Source organism: Macrobrachium rosenbergii, chromosome 7 (assembly GCF_040412425.1).
Source record: "Macrobrachium rosenbergii isolate ZJJX-2024 chromosome 7, ASM4041242v1, whole genome shotgun sequence".
Taxonomy (NCBI): Eukaryota; Metazoa; Arthropoda; class Malacostraca; order Decapoda; family Palaemonidae; genus Macrobrachium; species Macrobrachium rosenbergii.
In genome coordinates, this window is record NC_089747.1 from 17,481,247 (window position 1) to 17,493,708 (window position 12,462).

The 12,462-nt window shown below is 35.6% G+C and overlaps 1 long non-coding RNA gene across 1 annotated transcript in view; it reads right to left on the reverse strand.

The window, feature by feature from the left end:
* Positions 1 to 11,563, reverse strand: part of LOC136840207 (uncharacterized) — a 360,918-nt gene extending 349,355 nt beyond the window's left edge. Inside the window, exon 1 of the long non-coding RNA XR_010853558.1 lies at positions 11,455 to 11,563. This is a non-coding gene — a long non-coding RNA (uncharacterized lncRNA). The remainder of the gene's footprint in view (positions 1 to 11,454) is intronic.
* Between the last annotated feature and the right edge of the window lie 899 nt (positions 11,564 to 12,462).

Sequence of the window (12,462 nt, forward strand, 5' to 3'; positions counted from 1 at the left end):
TCTTATTTGACGTTTCAGGTCATTCAGTGGCAGGTGGGGGATTGTAAAACCTGCCCTGAAGGTAACTGAATGTTACACTGGGGATTACATCTGTTATCTTAACTTTCAGGTGTAGCGCAATATTACTGTGGTTACTTCATAACGGGGGTCTCGAAACCGTCTTGTAAGTAAGTTAGACCGTTTAGATAATCAGCTCTGATAGTTCTCGAAACTGCTTTTTTGAGTGCTTGATCCAAGCAATTGAATACCTACTGGTGCATTCCATTTGGAGTAACAAAAACGGAAAATATAATGCTAAATGATATAATTTTGATTTTTCTGCGGCAGCTTCAGACACCTACTGAATTAAATTTTTCAGTTTAACACAACGCAATTGAAGAAATTAGAGCGTCTTCCCGAGAGAGAGAGAGAGAGAGAGAGAGAGAGAGAGAGAGAGAGAGAGAGAGAGAGAGAGAGAGAGAGAGAGAGAGAGAAAATAGATCAACTGACCTTACAGCCCTAATACAGAGGAATCAATTACATAACTTTAAGTTTCTTTTAATGTCTAACTTAAAAAAAAAACTATAAATGACAAACAAAAAGGCATACAGGAATGAAAACCAAAATAATTAGGAATAATCACAAAATGCAGTATCATAATCAAATATCATCCGGTTAATTAGTTAGACTTAAATCCTGTCACTCAAATTAACGTTGAAGAATTAGAAGGAAAACTGGTAACAATAAAGAGAAAAGAGTATAAACTATGTAAATAAACACACAAAGACAGAGAAAAATACGATGAAATTACATCCCAAAGCGAAAATAAAGTGCCCTAGAGAAACAAAGACAAATATAATTAGAGCAATGAGATGAACACAGAGACAAATCCGACCAGGTACTTTGAGACGTTTAAGTGAGTTGTCCCAAGAGAATTTATAAACGGGCAAAGCAAGTCCTTCAACACACGTAAACATTTTATCTTCCGTAGCATGACCGGTAGTAATGATCAAAGTCAAGAGGCACACAATTATGCCTTTACTCTAAACTCTGCAACAAATAGGACAAGGGCACGAAGATAAACGTCCTCTAATTGTTAATAAATTACGTCCGAATGGCTGCAAAGCCCATAAAATGCTGGCACCGGCGAATGCCATGAAAATTTACATCCAGTGTAGAGGATCGTGATGAAGATAATGATGGTGATACTGATGATAACAGTCGAGATAGCGGTGATGATGATGTTGATGATGATGATGATGAGGATGATGATGATGATGTTGATGCTATTTCGGAGTAAACATCAAGGCCGAGATGATGTCAAAGATGCAATTTAATTATATTTCGCTAGTTACCGACAGCGCATATTTGCACATTTGGTAAGGCAGTGTCCACATATCAAGGTAAAAACGAATCACTTGGATGGAATTTGAAATACATTTCATGCACAAGAATGTGAGCCTCAACAATTGCAATTTTTTTCGAAATCGACTGTGCTGTTATTGTTGATATTTTCACATAAAGTTAATATTATTTTTTCATATATAATTAATATTATTTTTTTAGATTTTTTCTATAATCTCACACTACCTGTGTTATATTTCATACTTTGCGGTGGTTAATGCCTCCGTATAACCATTTTAATGCCTTCCTGTACATTTTCTTCCCTACAGGACTGTCTATCAGCTTCCTTTTCATTCAACAGGACAGCCTTGCATGCAAGACGTATTCGTACGTAAATCTGGAGGATTACACTTTCATTCCAAATCTAAACGGCCGCCAGATGTTCCCTCTCTTTTATTTTATTTTACCTTTTTCTTCGGAGGGAACAAAAATTGTACTTTACCTTTTACATAAAGCTTCTCTATCGAGGCTATCGTCCTCTTTCTACAGCGCTTTAAGAGAGTAAGTTTTCGTAGAAAACGGGAGTCCGTGTGTGTACCCTAACGCAACGATTTAAACATATCCAGTTCTTCGGAAGCTTTCTGGGATGAAGCTGCAACCTCCTGCCCTGAACCACCCTACCTGAGACCCAATACAATCAAATATCTACCAAATAATTAATTAACTGCTTATGTGAACAGACTAAAAACGTATTTCCTCAGGAAACGGGCCTTCACCGCAGCGTAAAAATGGAACAGAATACCAAAGTAAGGACATAACAATTTGCGCGCTCGCAAGAAGGAAAATACAATACAGAAAAAAAGGGAACCTAACGGCAGAAACATGCCACAGTACAGGAGAAACCACTCTGAAAAAAATTGAAAAATTGAAAAGCAATCCATTCGATCACAATTTCTTAACTTCTGAAAGCTGTAACTCTCTACCTTCCTCTGCGTTCTCTTTTTGTAAATATTCTTTCACAATTCGAGTGGCAGGCCTTTGATCACCTGAGGGAATAGATCCTTTGAACGTATCCTCTCTCTCTCTCTCTCTCTCTCTCTCTCTCTCTCTCTCTCTCTCTTTTTCACCGTTTCTCGAATCTCTTAGAACAAAAAGGAATACATCTGAAAGGCCAGAGTTAGAGTGCATACGGTTCCCAGCGCTGTGTTTATTTATACATGGCTTCGTCATGAAACAATTTCTCCGTTCCATTCACTCAAGTACTTTTGTTTTGTCGAGTAATTCATATATAATTTTTTTCATATTTTTTTTTATATAGGTGGTTCTTTTTTAATTATGAGGACCCCTGTAAAGAGTATTATGAACGCAAAGTATGTAGGTGCGTGTGTGTGTGTGTATACATACATATATATATATATATATATATATATATATATATATATATATATATGTATATATATATACACACATATACATTATATATATATATATATATATATATATATATATATATATATATATAATGTAACATCGACATCACACGATTCGATTGTCAAATGGGTACCCTTCAGCAAAGCATCTCAGCTCGGGAATTAATTGTTGTCCCGTTTCCATATTATCACAATCCTGCTCTACCTATAACTTTCTAGACGGCTGTCAGCTGGCTTTGTCTGTCCGTCCGCATTTTTTTCTGTCCGCCCTCAGATCCTAAAAATTACTGAGGCTGGAGGGCTGCAAATTGGTATGTTGATCATCCTCTCTCCAATCATCAAACATAGCAAATTGCAACCCTCTAGCCTCAGTATTTTTTGTTTTATTTAAGGTTAAATTTAGCCATAACCGTGCTTCTGGCGACGATATAGGATAGTCCACCCCCGGGCCGTTGTTAAAGTTTCATGGTCCGCGGCTGATACAGCATTATACCAAGACCACCGAAAGATAGATCTATTTTCGGTGGTCTTGATTATACGGCGCGTTTTTTACTTGTTTTATTTTGCCCTCTCTTATTAGTAAAAGATTATTTTTAAACAAAATTAACAAAAAATAACCAGACACACTAACCTTTCTTGTGGCGGAAAAGTTAATAACAATACGAATCAATTTAAAATCAGGCCCAGGACAAAATTATCGGCAGATAATATTATAGATAACACGGATTAGCCTTCTACATCTTCATCTTAGTTCAAAAAGTAAATGAAAAAGGGAAAACCTAAGTAAATGTATGAAATTAATTATTAAAAGCAAATAACAAATAAAGAGCATAAAAAACTTAAAATGGAAAAAGATCACATCACGCAGGTCAAAACTTATTTCGACGCATATTAAAAATTCATGTTTTAATGAGAAAGCATATATACAGAAAAAACTAAATCCGATTTGGAATGATGAATTCATATATATTCACAAAAGTGGTTAGATCAGAGAGAGAGAGAGAGAGAGAGAGAGAGAGAGAGAGAGAGAGAGAGAGAGAGAGTCAAACTATCAGGCAAATCTAGAATCATAATCCATAAAATTGCAATCAGATTATTAAAAAAGGAATAAACGACAAAAAGAAAAGAAGAACTGAAAAATGTCAGCGAATGCATTCTTTACAGGTAGTTAATCACCAAGTAATTAGTTTCGAGACTTTTTTTTTGTGCAGGGACGAATGGTTTCAGGCAATTAGTCTTTGGATAAAAAAAAAAAAACAGAAACACGTAAAAATGAAAAAAAAGTAAAGGAAAAAAATTTACGATTCCAGGTCAATTAAAACCACTCTTAAAATAGCTTTTACCCAAAATTCTCCATTGCTCATTACGCAAAAAAAAAAAAAGTTATTTGGAAAATAATAAAGTTAAAACACCAGTATCACAGCGATCATTTTCTGCAATACCAATTTTTCAAATTGCTTCAAAATTTCCGTGACCGAGGGACACTTCAGAAGAGGAACGATGCTTTATATATATAAATATACATATTTCTATATACATATCTATATATCTAAATATGAATATATATATATATATATATATATATATATATGTGTGTGTATATGTATATATATACACATATATATGATGTATGAATGTAAATTATGTATAACGACTCCTGGATCCATTAGCATTCAGCCAAGTCTTCCAGAATTGGGTGCTCCTTCTTTATTAAGAACTCATTAGGCTTTATTTGCATCCTAATCCCCATACTGGGAAGTTGAGATTTCCCCTGTCTGGACTCAAGTCGCCTGCCTATAACGGCAGCCTTTCTCCGCATTAGCAGACACAATCAGTTTTCTTACTGCAATCTTTTTCACTCATTTGCAAGAACATTTCTTCCGTTTGTTTGAGGTCTGAATACATGGATAAAGTGCACCAATCTTTCCAAAGTGATCTTAGATGCATGTTTCTATGGGAGAGCGTGTTTTTGTTTGTTTGAAAGTTTGTGTATAGCGTTTGCGTGCACGAGGGAAAGGCACTGTTTCAATGGATATTTGAGAAGTGCACTGTCAAACCTTTAATTTATAGAGTACGGCTCTCTTGGGATCAAATATCTGTGCATATGTATATGTATAAATATAATATATATATGCATGTGTATGTGTATATATATACATATATATATATATATATATATATATAGTATATATATACACACACACACGTCTGTGAGTATGTTTAGGCGTAATCCATCACAGAGCTTCCATTCATCTGATCCCAAGAGAGCTAGCCGTACTGTAAATTAGAGGTCTGACAAGCACCTCTCGAATCTCAATTAAAAAAGAGAGAAGTTCTTTCCTTTGTGCACGCAAACGCTGTACTTTCTGAACACAAACATTCAAACAAACAAAAACACACTCCCCCATAGAAACATGCATTCAAGATCACTTTGGAGAGGATCGGCGCACTTTATACATATATTCAAACCCCAAACAAAGGGAAGAAGTGTCCTCACAAGTGGGTGAAAAAGATTGCGGTTAAGAAATCTGATTCCGTTGGCTAACGAGGAGAAAGGCTTTCGTGAGATATATCCGACTTGAATACAGACAGGGGAAGTTTCAGCTTCCCAGTATGGGGATTAGAATGCAAATAAAGCTTAATAAGTTCTTAATAAAGAAGCAGCAGCAGCCAATTCTGGAGGACTTGGCTGAATGCTAATGGATCCCAGAGTCATTATACATGGAACGAGCAATCAAACGAACTATAGCTTGGTATCTGGTCTTGCAAGTTGCTCGTGATGAAAACGATACATAACGAGAATTTAATCTACCAAGAGAAGTTTTTTCTCTTATTGATAAGTTACATCGTAATTGTGTACATATGATAATGAAGTCATCTGGAAGCACAAATGAATAAAGAAATACGGACCCGATTTTCAGTATGTAGATATTGATAATGTAGGTAATCACACAATGATATCAATAGCTACAAAAATAGGCGGGGAGCAGAAGCCCTAGATTTAGATTCTTCTAAAAAGCTGAATAATTCCATTCTATTGACACCCTAAAGCCAGCACAATCAAAGAGAGAGAGAGAGAGAGAGAGAGAGAGAGAGAGAGAGAGAGAGAGAGTTCTCAAGACATGCCATCCTCACCTTACCCGAGGTCAACGACGCAGATCAGGGAGACAGCAGTTCCAGATTTAGTTCATCTGATTGAGATAGAAGGATGCTGTGAGGAGGGGAGTCACCAGGTGTTAGCTGGCGGTGGTGAGGAAGGGGAGACGGGGAGGGGGGTGAGACGATGACCTTCCCAACAACCGCCCTCCCCCCTCCCCCTCAGTCACCTGCTTCAACCCAAAATTAATGCGCTATTGACGAACACGGACCGGGAGATGTTACAGGAGGGCTATACACCACCAGACGTGATCCGTGATGAGAATTATGTAACACCGGGCGAGAGGGAACACGACACTATACTTGGACTGCCATCGGAATTTCAATTCCCGAGGGAACGGAGCCTAAATCTCGGAGACTTTTTGGTCTTCTTTTTGTCTAAGCGTGGTGGTGGTGTGGGTACGGCTTGAGTTGTGGGAGGCGGGGGTGGGGAGGAGTTACAATGCACAGATGGGTTCCTTCAGTGCTAAGCAAGACAAATACTGTACATTCACAAGTAATCGCTAATGACTTCACTAAGATATACGAGTTGATCAAAACGGACTGGTAAAAGGAAGACAGCATTAATGTGGATTATTTTGAATAGATGAGTGCTCTGGTAAAATTTTCGACCAATGAGTAGGAATACGAAAAATAGAATATATAAAAGGAAACTTTAAAACCTCGGACAATGAAAACTAAACCCCTGTGCCGCTAACATAAACAACCAATTTTATTTTTAATCTTAAAAATAAGTATTATTCTGTTTTGGTCTCAATGCACCTACCTTCCTATTATTAGTCAAGCAATGAGTGCTTTGAAATATTCATGCTAACCTTTCAACTTACATTTGCCAACGCTAAACATAAGTTGCAAACCAATAACACCCATTTGCATGTTCGTCAAACAAGGAAGAGTTTTGATACTGACTAAAATTAATGTTGGGCAATGAAAATGTAATATTGCAGAGACAATGTGTTCAAGATATGTTGTTACTCTATTCTCCATATGTAATCTGACTATATTCTGTTGCTGTGCGGAAGGATAAATTAAAACATGGATATGCTGAAAACCTTTAAAATGAAAAATTTCATGGCCCTCTTATTAAATCTTAAGCTAGGAAGTTTGCGATATCCAAGATTCCAAAAACCCATTATTCTAAGTTTCAATCAGCTATTGAAAGAAATTAACTTTCACCACAAAAGCACATTTGCGTGATTATCTTGTTTTGTTTATAATTATTTTTATATTTTTGTAATTTTCATTTTATGAAACGAGAAAAAAAACGACAGCATGGCCCTATTTGTAAAGACTCTTCTATTTCAGCAACAAAAATTACTTAAAAGAGTCAAGGCACCTTTGCTAATTATTGTATGACTGACAAAAATCATCGAGTGAAAATAGATTATTTTTTCAAATTTCGTTATTCGTCGAGAAAACTTTACGAGCACGAAATACTTTTAACAACAGCACAAAAAATCTCATGTATACGGTCAAATTACATTCCTAAAACACCAGTTACAATGAAAATTTAAGATACAATAACTCATAAAAAAAAAGAAACGCGAAGACAATCATTTTCCCAGAAGACATTAAATTCCACCAAACACCATTTCGACTCATGAATGAAGAGGTCATTCACTCACTCAGCAAACAACAAGCTAAATTATCCTTTAACAACTTGCGTGTTTGTGTGAGAGGCAAGTTATGTAGATTGGTTAATTCTGGCCCTCCAACGTGACCCCCAAAAGCATCATCATTCAAGATCACCAGAACGCTGCTTAAAGATGAGTTGACACATTCTGCCCTACTGCCTGAGACGCATTACGGAGCTCCGTCTTTGCTATACATAATAATGAGCATTATGAGAATGAGTGATATGAGGATATGAAGGGGAAAATCTAATTTGCAGCTTGCCTCTCTCTCTCTCTCTCTCTCTCTCTCTCTCTCTCTCTCTCTCTCTCTCTCTCTCTCTCTCTTCGTAAGGTTCAGGAGGTCTGAATTATTTGTTCTTGGTTCTTTCCTCATATGCGGCATCTTGCAAGTGGAATCATATAAACAAGATTCTGTAAGATTGCGTTCACTTTTATGCTTGGCACTATCAGAAAATTAAATAAACTATAATTGTGAGAACCATCAGATTTATACAACAATTCAATACATACCAGTTTCATATAAGATGTGCTGTGCATTTAAAGGAAAAAAGCAATTCATTAACGAAAAACACATCTAACTGGGAAACACTGGCTGAGGTAAGAAATACACCTCTCTCTCTCTCTCTCTCTCTCTCAAATTCGAAATGGAATGGCTAATAGTTGAAATAGATTAAATCCAGTGTAAATAGCTGTTATGGGCAACCCTCGGACACTCAAGAACCATAATGATGTCACCAAGGAAATTATTGGGACATTAAACACACTGACACAGACTCGACACCACATATCATGTAGTAAAATAATGTCAGATTAGTAATTAGGAACTATTTGTATAACATACAAAATATTCAATACAATATATGAAGCAAATACAACGACTGAAACCAAAGGGTATTATGAAATAACCAATCACGATTCTAGAGAAAAAATGCCAACAAATCACGAAGAATTCTACTGAATTCAGAGTATGGAGGTTGATAACCTGTCTGACATCTTTACGTTTGCACATCATGATTCACAGTAAAAATATTTCTTCGAACAAAAAACATAATTAGGATAAAGCACTTTTGAACCAAATTCTTCCACAGAGCTCTATGGTTTCTAATTCTCAAAAATTATGGCTTCACATTCTAATTCTCAAAAATTATGGCTTCACAGTCTGAAATTTCACCATCAATTACAGTGAAAGCACCCAAGTGAATTGGATGTATACAAGGTCCAAGCATTTTCATGATGTCTTCTCAATCATTTTCCCATTTCAATTATTTAACTCTTCCTCCCACTTTACATCTCTCTACCCCTATACATTACTAAAGCAATAATCAGGATGCTTAGCAAAGAATTGTGCTATTTCACAAAATTCCTGCGAAATATACTGATGGCAAGAGACACTATAACCTTCGCTTGAATGTTACCACAAAAACTGGTAAACTGCATGAAATTAGATTTCGGAAAACTTGAGGACAAAACACTTAAAACAACTTATCAGAAAATTCCATCAGAAGTCTTGTGGTTATATGATACAAATTGGATGTCTTTGCGCCACAGCAAACACAGACCCCATCTATGAAGTGGAAACGAAAGTACTAAGATTTGTTACGGATAAAGGGAAACATCACACGGTTTCGGAGAGGAGGATAGATGTGGATGACCGAAGCTAAGTAATGTTCCACAAAGGGAAGATTAGAATCAAGACCCAAAGCATTAGTCAAGTGGCAGGATGGAGGATCGCTGGTTGAACCAATACTACCACCCGGTGAATCCACCTATCACCAATGACAGCCAGCTTATTCCCATGAGATATTCCCCACTCAAGGACAGTTTACTGTGGGACAGATGCTCTTGCCATATGACAGACCTAAGGAAGAGATGCGGGATTTCAGAAGTAATCAAGTGAATACACAAACAGAGAGAGAGAGAGAGAGAGAGAGAGAGATGTACGAAGGTTACTTAGATCTATTTAGAACATGTACACAAGACAAGACTGCGATTAGAACGAGACCCTGCTTACGCTTCTTGCTTTCCAATCCTATGTGGATAAGAGGGTTACCATTTCAATGGGTAATATATTTGTAGTAATCTGATGTTAATCTTTCCTAACGCGAATGTAATGAAATCAACTTCCGTAACTAACTGATAACCCTTTGTTAAATGTCATGTTTTCAGTAAACTCACAGTTGAGTTCCAGCAGCAGCGATGCCATAAATTTTGATCATAACCCTAGCCTAACATGTTTATTCTTTATAGCACTGAAGACATATGGTTCTCATCTAAACTGACGCTTTATCGATGGCAAATACTGGTTTGCTTATAAATCTATGAAATGCTGTTAACAAAAAGAGACCACGGATAGCGAAAGCCAACAAAACACTGGATGATACAAGTTTCGTCAGCCTTCTATTCGAAGCTCTTCAGTTGAATTCTAAAGGTGTATTACATCATACAAGATTGGACATACCATATACATCTCAAAAGTGCCAAGATCACTTCAAAACAAGTACCTCTCAATATTCACCTGCGATCCCCAAAAAATATATTACCTGATAGACTGACATGAATAATTAATAATGAATAATTAATAACGGGAGCGCTTGATAATCAGTATAATAGATTATTCATAATCCAACCGTGAAACTGATAGGAGTTTCCCAAACGATTCTAATTAACTTGCCTCCCAACTGATACTATGGAAAAAAAGAATCTGAAATTACATGATAAATTTTAATTAGTCATGACGGAGCCTAATGCTTTTAATGTCAAATCTAATTTCATTCTAACTAATTGGAATTTGGAAATAACCTTATCAAACCCCGTACGGATTCCTATCAGTGCGCGTATTTTAATGCTGTTAGCTCAGAACTGATAAGGCTTTTATTGCATATGCAACGGACATAATACGATTACAAATAACTCATCAAACAGCCGATTCACTTTTCTCATCTCCAGCATATCAAAGGAACCATTTTATTTTATAAAATAGCTTATAGCATTATGTGGAATTTTAGCATTACGCCTGAGAGGTTTCGTTGCTCTCACGTACCAAAAAAAATGGTGAGAAAGAGAGAATAGTAATGAGGATAATTGTTCTAAGGCATGAACAATTTAAGAAAGACCTAAAAAGAGAGAGCCGATTCATTAGCGCCCCAAATTAAAAATGTACAGGTATTACTGTATTAAGTTTGGCACTGCCCTTATACAGGTTACATACCTATGAGCCCACATTAATCAAAGATTCTAGGAAAATATAAGAGGGGCACGACAGTTAGAAGGAGAATTTTCCCAGGCAAATGTGAAATCATTTTTGTCTAAAGCATCACCTACGATGTATTTCAGATCACTTATAAAAATGAAAACCGCTATAAACGGTTATTTTCTTTGCATATGAGTACCAGCATTCGCACGCATGCGTTATTTAGGGCAGCATTTCTTCCTCGCGTCATTCCACACGGAAGAATTCTGGGAACATATAAAACACCGTGCGGACACTGGGAGAGCATCAGAAATTCTTAAAAGGTCCCTTTTGTGCAATACTAACTTCATCGCGGACTGAAGTAGAGGCTTTTATCGTTATCAGGATATCTCAAGATGAGTACTATGAGAAACAGTTTCTCATTTTTGCCTGCAACCGATTACACAATCACATTATATCACAATAAAACAAATTTCAAAACCAAACAAAGAGCTAATAATCAAGCAATGAAAAGTTTGGGGACACATGTCACCGGCATATTTAGGCAAGATATGTGCTGGTTATTTTTTTTAGAAAAAATCATATGCATAGATACGCACACAAACACTTATATATACAAATATATAATATATATATATATATATATATATATATATATATATATATATATATATATATATATATACGTAATACAATCTAATACAAAAGGGAAGTCACTTACTTTAAAGAGATACAACTGATGCCATGCCGACTATAATGCTGCACGGGGCTTTCATAAACTCTTATTTCATACGTAAGCGAACTTCCTATCTATCAGATGTTTATTGCAGATGGAACTTTGCTCGCAGAATAACGCTCGAATTAAACGCACACATTTTATATATATATATATATATATATATATATATATATATATATATATATATATATATATATATATATATATACGAAATAAGCCATTTCCCTAAATGGTAATGGTTCCTAGAGAAAAAAACAAGACAATAGTCACTGCGACATTCATCCTTAAGTGCTGATTCAAGACTAAACCCCTTGCGCAGAAAGTATCCACAACATTAGCTGCTTCATTTACATAGGCAGATGGCTCATCAGCCTTTCGCACTGCATCATTCATCTCCATCTTGCACGCCGTACCTCTTTCACATACAGTATATATGTATGTATATATATATATATATATATATATATATATATATATATATATATATATATATATATATATATATATACATATACATAAACACATACAATATATATATGTATATATATACACACAAATATATGTATATTATATATATATATATATATATATATATAGTTATATGATCTCCATCACGGGAATAACTCGATATAATAAAATATAAACAGTACGTGGTAACAAGGAAAGAGGAACAAAGGAGTAAAAGATCTTTCATCATTACTCCACGGAGTCTTCAAGCAACTACATCCAATGGACAGAAGTTTACAAATAAAAAAAAGGACATTTTACAAACAACTAAGATTAAAAGGGTATACAACTATTTCTTTTTTTTTTTTGTATAAGAGATCATTAATCCTGGACAGATGTTCCTCACCTGCAGACCTACAAAAGTAATAACCTTTGTATATAATTAAAATAATTATGTACCCCTTTAATCTTAACTGTTGTTTGTAAAATCGAGCCTTCTTTGTAATCTCTCGTTCCATCGTGCGTAGTTATATTGATAATGCC